This window comes from Salmo salar, chromosome 02 (assembly GCF_965601325.2).
Source record: "Salmo salar chromosome 02, fSalSal1, whole genome shotgun sequence".
Lineage (NCBI taxonomy): Eukaryota > Metazoa > Chordata > Actinopteri > Salmoniformes > Salmonidae > Salmo > Salmo salar.
In genome coordinates this window covers 14,410,932-14,433,650 of record NC_138292.1, presented here as the reverse complement: position 1 = coordinate 14,433,650, position 22,719 = coordinate 14,410,932, and the positions used below count along the sequence as shown (strand labels likewise).

Here is a 22,719-nt window from a genome sequence, read left to right as displayed (position 1 = left end):
TCTCTGCTCCATAACTCATAGGAGAAGTCTCTGTTTGTCTCTGCTCCATAACTCATAGGAGAAGTCTCTGTGTGTCTCTGCTCCATAACTCATAGAAGTCTCTGTGTGTCTCTGCTCCATAACTCATAGGAGAAGTCTCTGTGTGTCTCTGCTCCATAACACATAGAAGTCTCTGTGTGTCTCTGCTCCATAACTCATATTAGAAGTCTTTGTGTGTCTCTGCTCTATAACTCATAGGAGAAGTCTCTGTTTATCTCTGCTCCATAACACATAGGAGAAGTCTCTGTTTGTCTCTGCTCCATAACTCATAGAAGTCTCTGTGTGTCTCTGCTCCATAACTCATATTAGAAGTCTTTGTGTGTCTCTGCTCTATAACTCATAGGAGAAGTCTCTGTTTATCTCTGCTCCATAACTCATAGGAGAAGTCTCTGTTTGTCTCTGCTCTATAGCACATAGGAGAAGTCTCTGGTGTGTCTGTGCTCCTCAACTCATAGGAGAAGTCTCTGTTTGTCTCTGCTCCATAACTCATAGGATAAGTATCTGTTTGTCTCTGCTCCATAACTCATAGGAGAAGTCTCTGTTTGTCTCTGCTCCACAACTCATAGGAGAAGTCTCTGTTTGTCTCTGCTCCATAACTCAAAGGATAAGTATCTGTTTGTCTCTGCTCCATAACTCATAGGAGAAGTCTCTGTTTATCTCTGCTCTATAACTCATAGGAGAAGTCTCTGTTTGTCTCTGCTCTATAACACATAGGAGAAGTCTCTGTGCGTCTCTGCTCCATAACTCATAGAAGTCTCTGATTGTCTCTGCTCTATAACACATAGGAGAAGTCTCTGGTGTGTCTGTGCTCCTCAACTCATAGGAAAAGTCTCTGTTTGTCTCTGCTCCATAACTCATAGGATAAGTTTCTGTTTGTCTCTGCTCAATAACTCATAGGAGAAGTCTCTGTTTGTCTCTGCTCCACAACTCCTAGGAGAAGTCTCTGTTTGTCTCTGCTCCATAACTCATAGGATAAGTATCTGTTTGTCTCTGCTCCATAACTCATAGGAGAAGTCTCTGTTTGTCTCTGCTCTATAACACATAGGAGAAGTCTCTGATTGTCTCTGCTCCACAACTCATAGGAGAAGTCTCTGTTTGTCTCTGCTCTATAACTCATAGGAGAAGTCTCTGTGTGTCTCTGCTCCATAACTCATAGGAGAAGTCTCTGTTTGTCTCTGCTCTATAACTCATAGGAGAAGTCTCTGTTTGTCTCTGCTCCATAACTCATAGGAGAAGTCTCTGTTTGTCTCTGCTCCATAACTCATAGGAGAAGTCTCTGTTTGTCTCTGCTCCATAACTCATAGGATAAGTATCTGTCTGTCTCTGCTCCATAACTCATAGAAGTCTCTGTGTGTCTCTGCTCCATAACTCATAGGAGAAGTCTCTGTTTTTCTCTGCTCCATAACTCATAGGAGAAGTCTCTGTGTGTCTCTGCTCCATAACTCATAGGAGAAGTCTCTGATTGTCTCTGTTCTATAACTCATAGGAGAAGTCTCTGTTTGTCTCTGCTCTATAACACATAGGAGAAGTCTCTGATTGTCTCTGTTCTATAACACATAGGAGAAGTCTCTGTGTGTCTCTGCTCCATAACTCATAGGAGAAGTCTCTGTTTGTCTCTGCTCCATAACTCATAGGAGAAGTCTCTGTGTGTCTCTGCTCCATAACTCATAGGAGAAGTCTCTGTGTGTCTCTGCTCCATAACACATAGGAGAAGTCTCTGTTTGTCTCTGCTCCATAACTCATAAGAGAAGTCTCTTTGTGTCTCTGCTCCATAACTCATAGGAGAAGTCTCTGTGTGTCTCTGCTCTATAACTCATAGGAGAAGTCTCTGTGTGTCTCTGCTCCATAACTCATAGGAGAAGTCTCTGTTTGTCTCTGCTCCATAATTCATAGTAGAAGTCTCTGTTTATCTCTGCTCCATAACTCATAGGAGAAGTCTCTGTTTGTCTCTGCTCCATAACTCATAGGAGAAGTCTCTGTGTGTCTCTGCTCCATAACTCATAGAAGTCTCTGTGTGTCTCTGCTCCATAACTCATAGGAGAAGTCTCTGTGTGTCTCTGCTCTATAACACATAGGAGAAGTTTCTGTTTGTCTCTGCTCCATAACACATAGGAGAAGTCTCTGTTTGTCTCTGCTCCATAACTCATAGGAGAAGTCTCTGTGTGTCTCCGCTCCATAACTCATAGAAGTCTCTGATTGTCTCTGCTCTATAACACATAGGAGAAGTCTCTGTGTGTCTCTGCTCCATAACTCATAGGAGAAGTCTCTGTTTGTCTCTGCTCCATAACTCATAAGAGAAGTCTCTGTGTGTCTCTGCTCCATAACTCATAGGAGAAGTCTCTGTGTGTCTCTGCTCCATAACTCATAGAAGTCTCTGATTGTCTCTGCTCTATAACACATAGGAGAAGTCTCTGGTGTGTCTCTGCTCCTCAACTCATAGGAGAAGTCTCTGTTTGTCTCTGCTCCATAACTCATAGGATAAGTATCTGTTTGTCTCTGCTCCATAACTCATAGGAGAAGTCTCTGTGTGTCTCTGCTCCACAACTCATAGGAGAAGTCTCTGTGTGTCTCTGCTCCATAACTCATAGGAGAAGTCTCTGTTTGTCTCTGCTCTATAACACATAGGAGAAGTCTCTGATTGTCTCTGTTCTATAACTCATAGGAGAAGTCTCTGTTTGTCTCTGCTCCATAACTCATAAGAGAAGTCTCTTTGTGTCTCTGCTCCATAACACATAGGAGAAGTCTCTGTGTGTCTCTGCTCCATAACACATAGGAGAAGTCTCTGTTTGTCTCTGCTCCATAACTCATAAGAGAAGTCTCTTTGTGTCTCTGCTCCATAACTCATAGGAGAAGTCTCTGTTTGTCTCTGCTCCATAACTCATAGTAGAAGTCTCTGTTTATCTCTGCTCCATAACTCATAGGAGAAGTCTCTGTGTGTCTCTGCTCTATAACACATAGGAGAAGTCTCTGTTTGTCTCTGCTCCATAACTCATAGGAGAAGTCTCTGTGTGTCTCTGCTCCATAACTCATAGAAGTCTCTGTGTGTCTCTGCTCCATAACTCATAGGAGAAGTCTCTGTGTGTCTCTGCTCCATAACTCATAGGAGAAGTCTCTGTTTATCTCTGCTCCATAACTCATAGGAGAAGTCTCTGTTTGTCTCTGCTCTATAACACATAGGAGAAGTCTCTGTGTGTCTCTGCTCCATAACTCATAGGAGAAGTCTCTGTGTGTCTCTGCTCTATAACACATAGGAGAAGTCTCTGTTTATCTCTGCTCCATAACTCATAGGAGAAGTCTCTGTGTGACTCTGCTCCATAACTCATATGAGAAGTCTTCGTGTGTCTCTGCTCTATAACTCATAGGAGAAGTCTGTGTTTATCTCTGCTCCATAACTCATAGGAGAAGTCTCTGTTTGTCTCTGCTCTATAACACATAGGAGAAGTCTCTGTGTGTCTCTGCTCCATAACTCATAGAAGTCTCTGATTGTCTCTGCTCTATAACACATAGGAGAAGTCTCTGGTGTGTCTCTGCTCCACAACTCATAGGAGAAGTCTCTGTTTGTCTCTGCTCCATAACTCATAGGAGAAGTCTCTGGTGTGTCTCTGCTCCATAACTCATAGGAGAAGTCTCTGTTTGTCTCTGCTCCATAACTCATAGGATAAGTATCTGTTTGTCTCTGCTCCATAACTCATAGGAGAAGTCTCTGTGTGTCTCTGCTCCACAACTCATAGGAGAAGTCTCTGTGTGTCTCTGCTCCATAACTCATAGGAGAAGTCTCTGTGTGTCTCTGCTCCATAACACATAGGAGAAGTCTCTGTGTGTCTCTGCTCCATAACTCATAGGAGAAGACTCTGTGTGTCTCTGCTCCATAACTCATAGGAGAAGTCTCTGTTTGTCTCTGCTCCATAACTCATAGGAGAAGTCTCTGTGTGTCTCTGCTCCACAACTCATAGGAGATGTCTCTGTTTGTCTCTGCTCCATAACTCATAGGAGAAGTCTCTGTGTGTCTCTGCTCAATAACTCATATGAGAAGTCTCTGTTTGTCTCTGCTCCATAACTCATAGGAGAAGTCTATATTTATCTCTGCTCTATAACACATAGGAGAAGTCTCTGTGTGTCTCTGCTCCATAACTCATAGGAGAAGTCTATATTTATCTCTGCTATATAACACATAGGAGAAGTCTCTGTGTGTCTCTGCTCCACAACTCATAGGAGATGTCTCTGTGTGTCTCTGCTCCATAACTCATAGGAGAAGTCTCTGTGTGTCTCTGCTCCATAACTCATAGGGGAAGTCTCTGTTTGTCTCTGCTCCATAACTCATAGGAGAAGTCTCTGTTTGTCTCTGCTCCATAACTCATAGGAGAAGTCTCTGTGTGTCTCTGCTCCATAACTCATAGAAGTCTCTGTGTCTCTCTGCTCCATAACTCATAGGAGAAGTCTCTGTGTGTCTCTGCTCCATAACTCATAGGAGAAGTCTCTGTGTGTCTCTGCTCCACAACTCATAGGAGAAGTCTCTGTGTGTCTCTGCTCCATAACACATAGGAGAAGTCTCTGTGTGTCTCTGCTCCATAACTCATAGGAGAAGACTCTGTGTGTCTCTGCTCCATAACTCATAGGAGAAGTCTCTGTTTGTCTCTGCTCCATAACTCATAGGAGAAGTCTCTGTGTGTCTCTGCTCCACAACTCATAGGAGAAGTCTCTGTTTGTCTCTGCTCCATAACTCATAGGAGAAGTCTCTGTGTGTCTCTACTCCATAACTCATATGAGAAGTCTCTGTTTGTCTCTGCTCCATAACTCATAGGAGAAGTCTATATTTATCTCTGCTCTATAACACATAGGAGAAGTCTCTGTGTGTCTCTGCTCCATAACTCATAGGAGAAGTCTATATTTATCTCTGCTATATAACACATAGGAGAAGTCTCTGTGTGTCTCTGCTCCACAACTCATAGGAGATGTCTCTGTGTGTCTCTGCTCCATAACTCATAGGAGAAGTCTCTGTGTGTCTCTGCTCCATAACTCATAGGGGAAGTCTCTGTTTGTCTCTGCTCCATAACTCATAGGAGAAGTCTCTGTTTGTCTCTGCTCCATAACTCATAGGAGAAGTCTCTGTGTGTCTCTGCTCCATAACTCATAGAAGTCTCTGTGTCTCTCTGCTCCATAACTCATAGGAGAAGTCTCTGTGTGTCTCTGCTCCATAACTCATAGGAGAAGTTTCTGTGTGTCTCTGCTCCATAACTCATAGGAGAAGTCTCTGTTTATCTCTGCTCCATAACTCAAAGGAGAAGTCTCTGATTGTCTCTGTTCTATAACTCATAGGAGAAGTCTCTGTGTGTCTCTGCTCCACAACTCATAGGAGAAGTCTCTGTTTGTCTCTGCTCCATAACTCATAGGAGAAGTCTCTGTGTGTCTCTGCTCCATAACTCATAGGAGAAGTCTCTGTGTGTCTCTGCTCCATAACACATAGGAGAAGTCTCTGTTTGTCTCTGCTCCATAACTCATAAGAGAAGTCTCTTTGTGTCTCTGCTCCATAACTCATAGGAGAAGTCTCTGTGTGTCTCTGCTCTATAACTCATAGGAGAAGTCTCTGTGTGTCTCTGCTCCATAACTCATAGGAGAAGTCTCTGTTTGTCTCTGCTCCATAATTCATAGTAGAAGTCTCTGTTTATCTCTGCTCCATAACTCATAGGAGAAGTCTCTGTTTGTCTCTGCTCCATAACTCATAGGAGAAGTCTCTGTGTGTCTCTGCTCCATAACTCATAGAAGTCTCTGTGTGTCTCTGCTCCATAACTCATAGGAGAAGTCTCTGTGTGTCTCTGCTCCATAACTCATAGGAGAAGTCTCTGTTTATCTCTGCTCCATAACTCATAGGAGAAGTCTCTGTTTGTCTCTGCTCCATAACTCATAGGAGAAGTCTCTGTTTGTCTCTGCTCTATAACACATAGGAGAAGTCTCTGATTGTCTCTGTTCTATAACTCATAGGAGAAGTCTCTGTTTGTCTCTGCTCCATAACTCATAGGAGAAGTCTCTGTTTGTCTCTGCTCCATAACTCATAGGAGAAGTCTCTGTTTGTCTCTGCTCTATAACACATAGGAGAAGTCTCTGATTGTCTCTGTTCTATAACTCATAGGAGAAGTCTCTGTTTGTCTCTGCTCCATAACTCAAAGGAGAAGTCTCTGTGTGTCTCTTCTCCATAACTCATAGGAGAAGTCTCTGTTTGTCTCTGCTCCATAACTCATAAGAGAAGTCTCTGTGTGTCTCTGCTCCATAACTCATAGGAGAAGTCTCTGTGTGTCTCTGCTCCATAACTCATAGAAGTCTCTGATTGTCTCTGCTCTATAACACATAGGAGAAGTCTCTGGTGTGTCTCTGCTCCTCAACTCATAGGAGAAGTCTCTGTTTGTCTCTGCTCCATAACTCATAGGATAAGTATCTGTTTGTCCCTGCTCCATAACTCATAGGAGAAGTCTCTGTTTATCTCTGCTCCATAACTCATAGGAGAAGTCTCTGTTTGTCTCTGCTCTATAACACATAGGAGAAGTCTCTGATTGTCTCTGTTCTATAACTCATAGGAGAAGTCTCTGTTTGTCTCTGCTCCATAACTCAAAGGAGAAGTCTCTGTGTGTCTCTTCTCCATAACTCATAGGAGAAGTCTCTGTTTGTCTCTGCTCCATAACTCATAAGAGAAGTCTCTGTGTGTCTCTGCTCCATAACTCATAGGAGAAGTCTCTGTGTGTCTCTGCTCCATAACTCATAGAAGTCTCTGATTGTCTCTGCTCTATAACACATAGGAGAAGTCTCTGGTGTGTCTCTGCTCCTCAACTCATAGGAGAAGTCTCTGTTTGTCTCTGCTCCATAACTCATAGGATAAGTATCTGTTTGTCTCTGCTCCATAACTCATAGGAGAAGTCTCTGTGTGTCTCTGCTCCATAACTCATAGGAGAAGTCTCTGTGTGTCTCTGCTCCATAACACATAGGAGAAGTCTCTGTTTGTCTCTGCTCCATAACTCATAGGAGAAGTCTCTGTTTGTCTCTGCTCCATAACTCATAAGAGAAGTCTCTTTGTGTCTCTGCTCCATAACTCATAGGAGAAGTCTCTGTGTGTCTCTGCTCTATAACTCATAGGAGAAGTCTCTGTGTGTCTCTGCTCCATAACTCATAGGAGAAGTCTCTGTTTGTCTCTGCTCCATAACTCATAGTAGAAGTCTCTGTTTATCTCTGCTCCATAACTCATAGGAGAAGTCTCTGTTTGTCTCTGCTCCATAACTCATAGGAGAAGTCTCTGTGTGTCTCTGCTCCATAACTCATAGAAGTCTCTGTGTGTCTCTGCTCCATAACTCATAGGAGAAGTCTCTGTGTGTCTCTGCTCCATAACTCATAGGAGAAGTCTCTGTTTATCTCTGCTCCATAACTCATAGGAGAAGTCTCTGTTTGTCTCTGCTCTATAACACATAGGAGAAGTCTCTGTGTGTCTCTGCTCCATAACTCATAGGAGAAGTCTCTGTTTGTCTCTGCTCTATAACACATAGGAGAAGTCTCTGTTTATCTCTGCTCCATAACTCATAGGAGAAGTCTCTGTGTGACTCTGCTCCATAACTCATATGAGAAGTCTTCGTGTGTCTCTGCTCTATAACTCATAGGAGAAGTCTGTGTTTATCTCTGCTCCATAACTCATAGGAGAAGTCTCTGTTTGTCTCTGCTCTATAACACATAGGAGAAGTCTCTGTGTGTCTCTGCTCCATAACTCATAGAAGTCTCTGATTGTCTCTGCTCTATAACACATAGGAGAAGTCTCTGGTGTGTCTCTGCTCCACAACTCATAGGAGAAGTCTCTGTTTGTCTCTGCTCCATAACTCATAGGAGAAGTCTCTGGTGTGTCTCTGCTCCATAACTCATAGGAGAAGTCTCTGTTTGTCTCTGCTCCATAACTCATAGGAGAAGTCTCTGTGTGTCTCTGCTCCATAACTCATAGGAGAAGTCTCTGTGTGTCTCTGCTCCACAACTCATAGGAGAAGTCTCTGTGTGTCTCTGCTCCATAACTCATAGGAGAAGTCTCTGTGTGTCTCTGCTCCATAACACATAGGAGAAGTCTCTGTGTGTCTCTGCTCCATAACTCATAGGAGAAGACTCTGTGTGTCTCTGCTCCATAACTCATAGGAGAAGTCTCTGTTTGTCTCTGCTCCATAACTCATAGGAGAAGTCTCTGTGTATCTCTGCTCCATAACTCATAGGAGAAGTCTCTGTTTGTCTCTGCTCCATAACTCATAGGAGAAGTCTCTGTGTGTCTCTGCTCCATAACTCATAGGAGAAGTCTATATTTATCTCTGCTATATAACACATAGGAGAAGTCTCTGTGTGTCTCTGCTCCACAACTCATAGGAGATGTCTCTGTGTGTCTCTGCTCCATAACTCATAGGAGAAGTCTCTGTGTGTCTCTGCTCCATAACTCATAGGAGAAGTCTCTGTTTGTCTCTGCTCCATAACTCATAGGAGAAGTCTCTGTTTGTCTCTGCTCCATAACTCATAGGAGAAGTCTCTGTGTGTCTCTGCTCCATAACTCATAGAAGTCTCTGTATCTCTCTGCTCCATAACTCATAGGAGAAGTCTCTGTGTGTCTCTGCTCCATAACTCATAGGAGAAGTTTCTGTGTGTCTCTGCTCCATAACTCATAGGAGAAGTCTCTGTTTATCTCTGCTCCATAACTCATAGGAGAAGTCTCTGTGTGTCTCTGCTCCATAACTCATAGGAGAAGTCTCTGTTTGTCTCTGCTCCATAACTCATAGGAGAAGTCTCTGTTTGTCTCTGCTCCATAACTCATAGGAGAAGTCTCTGTGTGTCTCTGCTCCATAACTCATAGAAGTCTCTGTGTGTCTCTGCTCCATAACTCATAGGAGAAGTCTCTGTGTCTCTGCTCCATAACTCATCGGAGAAGTCTCTATTTATCTCTGCTCCATAACTCATAGGAGAAGTCTCTGTTTGTCTCTGCTCTATAACACATAGGAGAAGTCTCTGTGTGTCTCTGATCCATAACTCATAGAAGTCTCTGATTGTCTCTGTTCTATAACACATAGGAGAAGTCTCTGGTGTGTCTCTGCTCCACAACTCATAGGAGAAGTCTCTGGTGTGTCTCTGCTCCATAACTCATAGGAGAAGTCTCTGTTTGTCTCTGCTCCATAGCTCATAGGATAAGTATCTGTTTGTCTCTGCTCCATAACTGATAGGAGAAGTCTCTGTGTGTCTCTGCTCCATAACTCATAGGAGAAGTCTCTGTTTGTCTCTGCTCTATAACACATAGGAGAAGTCTCTGATTGTCTCTGTTCTATAACTCATAGGAGAAGTCTCTGTTTGTCTCTGCTCCATAACTCATAGGAGAAGTCTCTGTGTGTCTCTGCTCCATAACTCATATGAGAAGTCTCTGTGTGTCTCTGCTCCATAACACATAGGAGAAGTCTCTGTTTGTCTCTGCTCCATAACTCATAAGAGAAGTCTCTGTGTGTCTCTGCTCCATAACTCATAGGAGAAGTCTCTGTGTGTCTCTGCTCTATAACTCATAGGAGAAGTCTCTGTGTGTCTCTGCTCCATAACTCATAGGAGAAGTCTCTGTTTGTCCCTGCTCCATAACTCATAGGAGAAGTCTCTTTTTATCTCTGCTCCATAACTCATAGGAGAAGTCTCTTTTTATCTCTGCTCCATAACTCATAGGAGAAGTCTCTGTTTGTCTCTGCTCCATAACTCATAGAAGTCTCTGTGTGTCTCTGCTCCATAACTCATAGAAGTCTCTGTGTCTCTGCTCCATAACTCATAGGAGAAGTCTCTGTGTGTCTCTGCTCCATAACTCATATGAGAAGTCTTCATGTGTCTCTGCTCTATAACTCATAGGAGAAGTCTCTGTTTATCTCTGCTCCATAACTCATAGGAGAAGTCTCTGTTTGTCTCTGCTCTATAACACGTAGGAGAAGTCTCTGTGTGTCTCTGCTCCATAACTCATAGAAGTCTCTGTGTGTCTCTGCTCCATAACTCATAGGAGAAGTCTCTGTTTGTCTCTGCTCTATAACACATAGGAGAAGTCTCTGATTGTCTCTGTTCTATAACTCATAGGAGAAGTCTCTGTTTGTCTCTGCTCCATAACTCATAGGAGAAGTCTCTGTGTGTCTCTGCTCCATAACTCATATGAGAAGTCTCTGTGTGTCTCTGCTCCATAACACATAGGAGAAGTCTCTGTTTGTCTCTGCTCCATAACTCATAAGAGAAGTCTCTGTGTGTCTCTGCTCCATAACTCATAGGAGAAGTCTCTGTGTGTCTCTGCTCTATAACTCATAGGAGAAGTCTCTGTGTGTCTCTGCTCCATAACTCATAGGAGAAGTCTCTGTTTGTCCCTGCTCCATAACTCATAGGAGAAGTCTATGTTTATCTCTGCTCCATAACTCATAGGAGAAGTCTCTGTTTGTCTCTGCTCCATAACTCATAGGAGAAGTCTCTGTGTGTCTCTGCTCCATAACTCATAGAAGTCTCTGTGTCTCTGCTCCATAACTCATAGGAGAAGTCTCTGTGTGTCTCTGCTCCATAACACATAGGAGAAGTCTCTGTTTGTCTCTGCTCCATAACTCATAGGAGAAGTCTCTGTTTATCTCTGCTCCATAACTCATAGGAGAAGTCTCTGTGTGTCTCTGCTCCATAACTCATATGAGAAGTCTTCGTGTGTCTCTGCTCTATAACTCATAGGAGAAGTCTCTGTTTCTCTCTGCTCCATAACTCATAGGAGAAGTCTCTGTTTGTCTCTGCTCTATAACACGTAGGAGAAGTCTCTGTGTGTCTCTGCTCCATAACTCATAGAAGTCTCTGATTGTCTCTGCTCCATAACTCATAGGAGAAGTCTCTGTTTCTCTCTGCTCCATAACTCATAGGAGAAGTCTCTGTTTGACTCTGCTCCATAACTCATAGGAGAAGTCTCTGTGTGTCTCTGCTCCATAACTCATAGAAGTCTCTGTGTGTCTCTGCTCCATAACTCATAGGAGAAGTCTCTGTGTGTCTCTGCTCCATAACTCATAGGAGAAGTCTCTGTTTGTCTCTGCTCCATAACTCATAGGATAAGTATATGTTTGTCTCTGCTCCATAACTCATAGAAGAAGTCTCTGTGTGTCTCTGCTCCACAACTCATAGGATAAGTCTCTGTGTGTCTCTGCTCCATAACTCATAGGAGAAGTCTCTGTTTGACTCTGCTCCATAACTCATAGGAGAAGTCTCTGTGTGTCTCTGCTCCATAACTCATAGAAGTCTCTGTGTGTCTCTGCTCCATAACTCATAGGAGAAGTCTCTGTGTGTCTCTGCTCCATAACTCATAAGAGATGTCTCTGTGTGTCTCTGCTCCATAACTCATAGGAGAAGTCTCTGTTTGTCTCTGCTCCATAACTCATAGGAGAAGTCTCTGTGTGTCTCTGCTCCATAACTCATAGGAGAAGTCTCTGTTTGTCTCTGCTCCATAACTCATAGGAGAAGTCTCTGTGTGTCTCTGCTCCATAACTCATAGGAGAAGTCTCTGTTTGTCTCTGCTCCATAACTCATAGGAGAAGTCTCTGTTTGTCTCTGCTCCATAACTCATAGGAGAAGTCTCTGTGTGTCTCTGCTCCATAAGTCATAGGAGAAGTCTCTGTGTGTCTCTGCTCCACAACTCATAGGAGAAGTCTCTGTGTGTCTCTGCTCCATAACTCATAGGAGAAGTCTCTGTGTGTTTCTGCTCCATAACTCATAGGAGAAGTCTCTGTTTGTCTCTGTGCCATAACTCATAGGAGAATTCTCTGTTTGTCTCTGCTCCATAACTCATAGGAGAAGTCTCTGTTTGTCTCTGCTCCATAGCTCATAGGATAAGTATCTGTTTGTCTCTGCTCCATAACTCATAGGAGAAGTCTCTGTGTGTCTCTGCTCCATAACTCATAGGAGAAGTCTCTGTTTGTCTCTGCTCTATAACACATAGGAGAAGTCTCTGATTGTCTCTGTTCTATAACTCATAGGAGAAGTCTCTGTTTGTCTCTGCTCCATAACTCATAGGAGAAGTCTCTGTGTGTCTCTGCTCCATAACTCATATGAGAAGTCTCTGTGTGTCTCTGCTCCATAACACATAGGAGAAGTCTCTGTTTGTCTCTGCTCCATAACTCATAAGAGAAGTCTCTGTGTGTCTCTGCTCCATAACTCATAGGAGAAGACTCTGTGTGTCTCTGCTCCATAACTCATAGGAGAAGTCTCTGTTTGTCTCTGCTCCATAACTCATAGGAGAAGTCTCTGTGTATCTCTGCTCCATAACTCATAGGAGAAGTCTCTGTTTGTCTCTGCTCCATAACTCATAGGAGAAGTCTCTGTGTGTCTCTGCTCCATAACTCATAGGAGAAGTCTATATTTATCTCTGCTATATAACACATAGGAGAAGTCTCTGTGTGTCTCTGCTCCACAACTCATAGGAGATGTCTCTGTGTGTCTCTGCTCCATAACTCATAGGAGAAGTCTCTGTGTGTCTCTGCTCCATAACTCATAGGAGAAGTCTCTGTTTGTCTCTGCTCCATAACTCATAGGAGAAGTCTCTGTTTGTCTCTGCTCCATAACTCATAGGAGAAGTCTCTGTGTGTCTCTGCTCCATAACTCATAGAAGTCTCTGTATCTCTCTGCTCCATAACTCATAGGAGAAGTCTCTGTGTGTCTCTGCTCCATAACTCATAGGAGAAGTTTCTGTGTGTCTCTGCTCCATAACTCATAGGAGAAGTCTCTGTTTATCTCTGCTCCATAACTCATAGGAGAAGTCTCTGTGTGTCTCTGCTCCATAACTCATAGGAGAAGTCTCTGTTTGTCTCTGCTCCATAACTCATAGGAGAAGTCTCTGTTTGTCTCTGCTCCATAACTCATAGGAGAAGTCTCTGTGTGTCTCTGCTCCATAACTCATAGAAGTCTCTGTGTGTCTCTGCTCCATAACTCATAGGAGAAGTCTCTGTGTCTCTGCTCCATAACTCATCGGAGAAGTCTCTGTTTATCTCTGCTCCATAACTCATAGGAGAAGTCTCTGTTTGTCTCTGCTCTATAACACATAGGAGAAGTCTCTGTGTGTCTCTGATCCATAACTCATAGAAGTCTCTGATTGTCTCTGTTCTATAACACATAGGAGAAGTCTCTGGTGTGTCTCTGCTCCACAACTCATAGGAGAAGTCTCTGGTGTGTCTCTGCTCCATAACTCATAGGAGAAGTCTCTGTTTGTCTCTGCTCCATAGCTCATAGGATAAGTATCTGTTTGTCTCTGCTCCATAACTGATAGGAGAAGTCTCTGTGTGTCTCTGCTCCATAACTCATAGGAGAAGTCTCTGTTTGTCTCTGCTCTATAACACATAGGAGAAGTCTCTGATTGTCTCTGTTCTATAACTCATAGGAGAAGTCTCTGTTTGTCTCTGCTCCATAACTCATAGGAGAAGTCTCTGTGTGTCTCTGCTCCATAACTCATATGAGAAGTCTCTGTGTGTCTCTGCTCCATAACACATAGGAGAAGTCTCTGTTTGTCTCTGCTCCATAACTCATAAGAGAAGTCTCTGTGTGTCTCTGCTCCATAACTCATAGGAGAAGTCTCTGTGTGTCTCTGCTCTATAACTCATAGGAGAAGTCTCTGTGTGTCTCTGCTCCATAACTCATAGGAGAAGTCTCTGTTTGTCCCTGCTCCATAACTCATAGGAGAAGTCTCTTTTTATCTCTGCTCCATAACTCATAGGAGAAGTCTCTTTTTATCTCTGCTCCATAACTCATAGGAGAAGTCTCTGTTTGTCTCTGCTCCATAACTCATAGAAGTCTCTGTGTGTCTCTGCTCCATAACTCATAGAAGTCTCTGTGTCTCTGCTCCATAACTCATAGGAGAAGTCTCTGTGTGTCTCTGCTCCATAACTCATATGAGAAGTCTTCATGTGTCTCTGCTCTATAACTCATAGGAGAAGTCTCTGTTTATCTCTGCTCCATAACTCATAGGAGAAGTCTCTGTTTGTCTCTGCTCTATAACACGTAGGAGAAGTCTCTGTGTGTCTCTGCTCCATAACTCATAGAAGTCTCTGTGTGTCTCTGCTCCATAACTCATAGGAGAAGTCTCTGTTTGTCTCTGCTCTATAACACATAGGAGAAGTCTCTGATTGTCTCTGTTCTATAACTCATAGGAGAAGTCTCTGTTTGTCTCTGCTCCATAACTCATAGGAGAAGTCTCTGTGTGTCTCTGCTCCATAACTCATATGAGAAGTCTCTGTGTGTCTCTGCTCCATAACACATAGGAGAAGTCTCTGTTTGTCTCTGCTCCATAACTCATAAGAGAAGTCTCTGTGTGTCTCTGCTCCATAACTCATAGGAGAAGTCTCTGTGTGTCTCTGCTCTATAACTCATAGGAGAAGTCTCTGTGTGTCTCTGCTCCATAACTCATAGGAGAAGTCTCTGTTTGTCCCTGCTCCATAACTCATAGGAGAAGTCTATGTTTATCTCTGCTCCATAACTCATAGGAGAAGTCTCTGTTTGTCTCTGCTCCATAACTCATAGGAGAAGTCTCTGTGTGTCTCTGCTCCATAACTCATAGAAGTCTCTGTGTCTCTGCTCCATAACTCATAGGAGAAGTCTCTGTGTGTCTCTGCTCCATAACACATAGGAGAAGTCTCTGTTTGTCTCTGCTCCATAACTCATAGGAGAAGTCTCTGTTTATCTCTGCTCCATAACTCATAGGAGAAGTCTCTGTGTGTCTCTGCTCCATAACTCATATGAGAAGTCTTCGTGTGTCTCTGCTCTATAACTCATAGGAGAAGTCTCTGTTTCTCTCTGCTCCATAACTCATAGGAGAAGTCTCTGTTTGTCTCTGCTCTATAACACGTAGGAGAAGTCTCTGTGTGTCTCTGCTCCATAACTCATAGAAGTCTCTGATTGTCTCTGCTCCATAACTCATAGGAGAAGTCTCTGTTTCTCTCTGCTCCATAACTCATAGGAGAAGTCTCTGTTTGACTCTGCTCCATAACTCATAGGAGAAGTCTCTGTGTGTCTCTGCTCCATAACTCATAGAAGTCTCTGTGTGTCTCTGCTCCATAACTCATAGGAGAAGTCTCTGTGTGTCTCTGCTCCATAACTCATAGGAGAAGTCTCTGTTTGTCTCTGCTCCATAACTCATAGGATAAGTATATGTTTGTCTCTGCTCCATAACTCATAGAAGAAGTCTCTGTGTGTCTCTGCTCCACAACTCATAGGATAAGTCTCTGTGTGTCTCTGCTCCATAACTCATAGGAGAAGTCTCTGTTTGACTCTGCTCCATAACTCATAGGAGAAGTCTCTGTGTGTCTCTGCTCCATAACTCATAGAAGTCTCTGTGTGTCTCTGCTCCATAACTCATAGGAGAAGTCTCTGTGTGTCTCTGCTCCATAACTCATAGGAGAAGTCTCTGTTTGTCTCTGCTCCATAACTCATAGGATAAGTCTCTGTTTGTCTCTGCTCCATAACTCATAGAAGAAGTCTCTGTGTGTCTCTGCTCCACAACTCATAGGATAAGTCTCTGTGTGTCTCTGCTCCATAACTCATAGGAGAAGTCTCTGTGTGTCTCTGCTCCATAACTCATAGAAGTCTCTGCTCCATAACTCATAGAAGTCTCTGCTCCATAACTCATAGAAGTCTCTGCTCCATAACTCATAGAAGTCTCTGCTCCATAACTCATAGAAGTCTCTGTTCCATAACTCATAGGAGAAGTCTCTGTGTGTCTCTGCTCCATAACTCATAGGAGAAGTCTCTGTTTGTCTCTGCTCCATAACTCATAGGAGAAGTCTCTGTGTGTCTCTGCTCCATAACTCATAGGAGAAGTCTCTGTTTGTCTCTGCTCCATAACTCATAGGAGAAGTCTCTGTGTGTCTCTGCTCCATAACTCATAGGAGAAGTCTCTGTTTGTCTCTGCTCCACAACTCATAGGAGAAGTCTCTGTGTGTCTCTGCTCCATAACTCATAGGAGAAGTCTCTGTGTGTCTCTGCTCCATAACTCATAGGAGAAGTCTCTGTCTCTGCTCCACAACTCATAGGAGAAGTCTCTGTGTGTCTCTGCTCCATAACTCATAGGAGAAGTCTCTGTGTGTCTCTGCTCCACAACTCATAGGAGAAGTCTCTGTGTGTCTCTGCTCCATAACTCATAGGAGAAGTCTCTGTGTGTCTCTGCTCCATAACTCATAGGAGAAGTCTCTGTCTCTGCTCCACAACTCATAGGAGAAGTCTCTGTTTGTCTCTGCTCCATAGCTCATAGGATAAGTATCTGTGTGTCTCTGCTCCATAACTCATAGGAGAAGTCTCTGTGTGTCTCTGCTCCATAACTCATAGGAGAAGTATCTGTGTGTCTCTGCTCCATAACACATAGGAGAAGTCTCTGTTTGTCTCTGCTCCATAACTCATAGGAGAAGTCTCTGTGTGTCTCTGCTCCATAACTCATAGGAGAAGTCTCTGTTTGTCTCTGCTCCATAACTCATAGGAGAAGTCTATATTTATCTCTGCTCTATAACACATAGGAGAAGTCTCTGTTTGTCTCTGCTCCATAACTCATAGGAGAAGTCTCTGTTTGTCTCTGTTCTATAACTCATAGGAGAAGTCTCTGTGTGTCTCTGTTCTATAACTCATAGGAGAAGTCTCTGTGTGTCTCTGCTCCATAACTCATAGGAGAAGTCTCTGTGTGTCTCTGTTCTATAACTCATAGGATAAGTCTCTGTGTGTCTCTGCTCCATAACTCATAGGAGAAGTCTCTGTGTGTCTCTGCTCCATAACTCATAGGAGAAGTCTCTGTGTGTCTCTGCTCCATAACACATAGGAGAAGTCTCTGTTTGTCTCTGCTCCATAACTCATAGGAGAAGTCTCTGTTTGTCTCTGCTCCATAACACATAGGAGAAGTCTCTGTTTGTCTCTGCTCCACAACTCATAGGAGAAGTTTCTGTTTGTCTCTGCTCCATAACACATAGGAGAAGTCTCTGTTTGTCTCTGCTCCATAACTCATAGGAGAAGTCTCTGTGTGTCTCTGCTCCATAACTAACAGGAGATGTCTCTGTTGGTCCTGGGCAGGGAAGATGAGGTCGAACACCTGAGAGTTTATTTCTCCCCTGAGGCATACCAAACAAATGAGGTGGGGCTCCAAACCCAGAATCCACCTTCAACGGAACAATGGCTTTTGTTTGCGTGCAAATAACACACCGCGTAATCCTCATGTTGGGTGTATCTGATATGTTTGTAATAGATGTTGAGGAGCACAATGTGACATGGAGTGTAGTTCAGTGAAAGACATAATGGGATATGAGGTATGATATAGATGGCTTTTAGTTTCAGGGCTGACCAGGATTTTGATCATAGTATTTCACTCTCTTCCATTTTCCACAGCAAACAAAGAGGACTATGAGGAGGAATATGATGACTATTCTACACAAACACCAGACTATGACTACACCGCCACCTTCGATTACACCTATTTCAGTAAGCCACTTAACCAGATATCATATCAAATCAAATGTATTTCTATAGCCCTTCTTACATCAGCTGATGTCTCAAAGTGCTGTACAGAAACCCAGCCTAAAACCCCAAACAGCAAGCAATGCAGGTGTAGAAGCACGGTGGCTAGGAAAAACTCCCTAGAAAGGCCAAAACCTAGGAAGAAACCTAGAGAGGAACCAGGCTATGAGGGGTAGCCAGTCCTCTTCTGGCTGTGCCGGGTGGAGATTATAACAGAACATGGCCAAGATGTTCAAATGTTCATAAATGACCAGCATGGTCAAATAATAATAATCACAGTTGTCGAGGGTGCAACAAGTCAGCACACTCAAGAGTAAATGTCAGTTGGCTTTTCATAGCCGATCATTGAGAGTATCTCTACCGCTCCTGCTGTCTCTAGAGAGTGGAAAACAGCAGGTCTGGGACAGGTAGCACGTCCGGTGAACAGGTCAGGGTTCCATAGCCGCAGGCAGAACAGTTGAAACTGGAGCAGCAGCACGGCTAGGTGGACTGGGGACAGCAAGGAGTCATCATGTCAGGTAGTCCTGAGGCATGGTCCTAGGGCTCAGGTCCTCCGTGAGAGAGAAAGAAAGAAAGAAAGAGAGAATTAGAGAGAGCATACTTAAATTCACACAGGACACCGGATAAGACAGGAGAAATACTCCACATATAACAGACTGACCCTAGCCCCCCGACACAAACTACTGCAGCATAAATACTGGAGGCTGAGACAGGAGGGGTCAGGAGACACTGTAGCCCCATCCAACGATACCCCCGGACAGGGCCAAACAGGAAGGATATAACCCTACCCACTTTGCCAAAGCACAGCCCCCACACCACTAGAGGGATATTCTCAACCACCAACTTACCATCCTGAGACAAGGCCGAGTATAGCCCACAAAGATCTCCGCCACGGCACAAGCCAAGGGGGGGGGGGGGGGGGGGGCGCCAATCCAGACAGGATGTTATGTTAGTTCAAGTGTTAGTGTGGCCTCACTTTGTGGTTCTCCTCACCAACATCGTTGATGTCTGTCATCTTTTAAGGTAACACCACCGGTGAGGACTATAGTTTTCATGTAATTCTAGGAGAGAAGAAGAATGTGGAGGAGAAGGATCTTGAGAATAAGGTACAGTATGTTTGGCATTATGGCTGCTTCCTATCTCAGCACACACCACTAATTGACAGCCTGGCTTCATACATCTCCCCATCAATGTATAAAATGAAGGAAAACCCATGTGTTGGATAAGGTCTGCAGACTGAAAACAAATCTATTTTGTTTCTATTTGTCAGTATGTCCGGTTCTGTCTAATGTCCCTAATGCGTCTCATCTAATATGGCAGTTTCTCCATGTCATACAGTGGTGTATTACTGTATTTTAAATGTGATGATGTCATACAGTGGTGTATTACTGTATTTTAAACGTGATGATGTCATACAGTGGTGTATTACTGTATTTTAAATGTGATGATGTCATACAGTGGTGTATTACTGTATTTTAAATGTGATGATGTCATACAGTGGTGTATTACTGTATTTTAAACGTGATGTTGTATAACCAAATGTAAACGTTAATGTCCATGGACTCCCTCGTCCGTTATCACACCCTATACATCCTATACACATCCTGGATCCGTTTTGGGACTTGTCATGCCTCCACAACACGAAAAATTGTGTTTGACCAAATGCAATGCTATTTCTCTGTAAACAAATTGACAACAGACTTTCAGCATGCTTATAGAGAAGGGCACTCAACAGGTACTACACTGTCATAAATTACTGATGATTGAATGAAGTTGATAGAAGTTGATACTAAGAAGATTGTGGGAGCTGTACTGTTAGATTTTAGTGCAGCCTTTGATATTATTGACCATTGAGAAAACTATTTTAGGGATTTTCAACCTCTGCCATATCGTGGATTCAGAGCTATCTAATATAACTCAGAGGGCTTTCTTCAATGGAAGCTTCTCTAATGTCAAACATGTAGGGTGTGTCACACCCTGATGTTTTTGAATTGGTGGCCAGTAATAAACATGTCCTGAACATCTCTACAACTAAGAGCATTGTATTTGGTACAAATCATTCCCTAAGCTCAGCTGAATCTGGTAATGAATGGTGTGGCTGTTGAACAAGTTGAGGAGACTAAATGACTTGCCGTTACCTTAGATTGTAAACTGTCATGGTCAAAACATATAGATTCAATGGTTGTAAAGATGGGGAGAGGTCTGTCCGTAATAAAGATGTTCTGCTTTTTTGACACCACACTCCACAAAGCAATTCCTGCAGGCTCTAGTTTTGTCTTATCTTGATTATTTTCCAGTCATATAGTCAAGTGCTGCAAAGAAAGACCTAGCTGCAGCTGGCCCAGAACAGAGCAGCATGTCTTGCTCTTCATTGTAATCAGAGGGCTGATATAAATACTATGCATGCCAGTTGTTACATCTGCTCCTGCTACGCCCTCTACTTCTCCCTAACCTGCCGCCACTCCCCCAGTGCTCTCTTCCTCTCTGTGCGTGTGTGATTGTGTGGGCGGAGACAGGTGTGCTGCAACCTGTTCCATAATCAAGACCTCTACAAATTCTGTCTGTCCTTGAGCTGTTCTTGTCTATTAATGTTCTGTATTATGTCATGTTTCATGTTCTGTGTAGACCCCAGGAAGAGTAGCTCCGGCTTTCGCAACAGCTAATGGGGATCCTAATAAAATACCAAAAATACCATGATCATTGTAATCCCTCACCGAACACTCTGGTTTTTACCTTTCCAAACATGTCTCTTTGTGGGCCTCCGTATTTTAGATTTGTCACGTTTGAGCAGGAAAAATGTATTTCAGTAAACACAAGGGGTAAATAATGCTGAAGTGTCACATACTGTAGTTCCAGCATTCACAGAGACAGGAGGTCTCTGCATGAGGAGCAAACTTGCCAAGACAGCGATGAAACATACAAACACTAACCCCAGTGAAGAATGTTCTTATAACACTTCCATTCTGCAGCTTATCATGTTCTAATGACCGTTTACTGACCTCTATTCAGGCTTTAGCAATTGGCTCCCCATGCCCACTGCTACTCCTCGGATTGGCTGCTCACCAACTCCATCGATTACTGTGAATGAGACCGAGCACTGCAGAACATACACAGGTACATCTCCTTTCTGACCAAAACTTTCTTTAACATGTCTTTGTCTTTCTTTCGCCCTTCTCCTATTTACATTTACATTTACATTTAAGTCATTTAGCAGACGCTCTTATCCAGAGCGACTTACAAATTGATGCATTCACCTTATGATATCCAGTGGAACAACCACTTTACCATAGTGCATCTAAATCTTTTAAGGGGGGGGGGGTTAGAAGGATTACTTTATCCTATCCTAGGTATTCCTTAAAGAGGTGGGGTTTCAGGTGTCTCCGGAAGGTGGTGATTGACTCCGCTGTCCTGGAGCTTGTTCCACCATTGGGGTGCCAGAGCAGCGAACAGTTTTGACTGGGCTGACTATATTTCTCCTCAATACTATACAGGTTGCAGGACATAATGAATGTGAAAAAGTGCCATGCATTGATAGCACACAGTGGTACACAAGTACACACTAGGACTAGGAAGTTAATCCAGGACCTTGAGGTCAAAGGTCAAGTACCCTGACCACTTTATTTGCGACTCCCATCATTCATAGGCTCATAGCCATAAATATATCTCTCTCAAGGCATTCATGTGAAGGCCCCAAATGGGACGAACGCCGAAGGGCACCTAAGTAACCATCATTTTTCACCCCGTCTAGAATTGAAGGGTCTTGAAAATAAACAAAGTTAATTGCTGACAATATCCTGTGAAAATGCTTTTTTAATGATTTGGAGACAGGGTCATAAACCTCTTGTTTATTTTCTCCACTAATATGCGTTTCTTAATTCTCACAGATATACAGGATCCTGAACTGAGGAGAAAGTTACCCAATATTCTGGAATTGGACTGAGGAGAAAGTTACCCAATATTCTGGAATTGGACTGAGGAGAAAGTTACCCAATATTCTGGAATTGGACTGAGGAGAAAGTTACCCAATATTCTGGAATTTGACCTTTTTAAGAATCAAATGGACAGAGCATGAGATTCTCCACCACTGACTTTCTATACTATAGTTGGAAAAACTCAGTGAATCCTGAATCGTAACTTGTGAAAGAAGCCCACAACTTGAATTCATAAATATCTCCCATAATAATATTTGCGTTGTATGCACGTCTCAAGTTGTAAGATGTGTCCCTTAGAGTAATAATAGCACAAAGCCAATATACCCCACGTATTCCATCTTGTTTTGACTTTATACAAACTAAATATGTATATTATACATGCTGTTTATCTTTTAATACATCTTTTCCAAATATGTTTTGTTTCGGTTTGATATTCTGTTATGAAAATATAATGCTTTCTACAACCATGGTACATTTTGTCTCTTCTCTATGGTCAATGGTTTATAGTCTATGCTTTAATGACATGCAGATGTGAAATGAGACAACCCATGTATTAGTTATAGGGTTCTAATTATCTTCCCTTCCCTAGAAAAGCATTTAAAAGAGAATTATATGTTAACAATAAAACAGAGAAATCCCCAATGAGGTGCAAGGAGGCTTTAGAGCCATTTAACATCTTCTGTTTATTTGAGTTCCTTTTGTATTCTGACATGATCTCAGAGACAGGATTGTTCTTTCTGAACTGCAGCCAAGAAACGGTGAGGATGAGATGACTGTATTAATGCATTCTGGGATGGGCCCTGTACAGGGGTAGAGGGATGGAGCTGGGCCTGTACAGGGGTAGAGGAATGGGGCTGGGCCTGTACAGGGGTAGAGGGATGGGGCTGTGCCTGTGCAGGGGTAGAGGGATGGGGCTGGGCCTGTGCAGGGGTAGAGGGATGGGGCTGGGCCTGTAGAGGGGTAGAGGAATGGGGCTGGGCCTGTACAGGGGTAGAGGGATGGGGCTGGGCCTGTACAGGGGTAGAGGGATGGAGCTGGGCCTGTACAGGGGTAGAGGGATGGAGCTGGGCCTGTACAGGGGTAGAGGAATGGAGCTGGGCCTGTACAGGGGTAGAGGGATGGGGCTGGGCCTGTACAGGGGTAGAGGGATGGAGCTGGGCCTGTACAGGGGTAGAGGGATGGAGCTGGGCCTGTACAGGGGTAGAGGAATGGAGCTGGGCCTGTACAGGGGTAGAGGGAT

General features: G+C 43.4%; 1 long non-coding RNA gene across 1 annotated transcript in view; it reads left to right on the top strand.

Moving 5' to 3' along the window:
* LOC106574291 (uncharacterized) overlaps positions 1-21,951 on the top strand; it is a 33,631-nt gene extending 11,680 nt beyond the window's left edge. The window contains exons 2-5 of the long non-coding RNA XR_014380087.1: positions 17,419-17,511; positions 18,571-18,653; positions 20,557-20,661; positions 21,432-21,951. This is a non-coding gene — a long non-coding RNA (uncharacterized LOC106574291). The remainder of the gene's footprint in view (positions 1-17,418; positions 17,512-18,570; positions 18,654-20,556; positions 20,662-21,431) is intronic.
* The last annotated feature ends 768 nt before the right edge of the window (positions 21,952-22,719 follow it).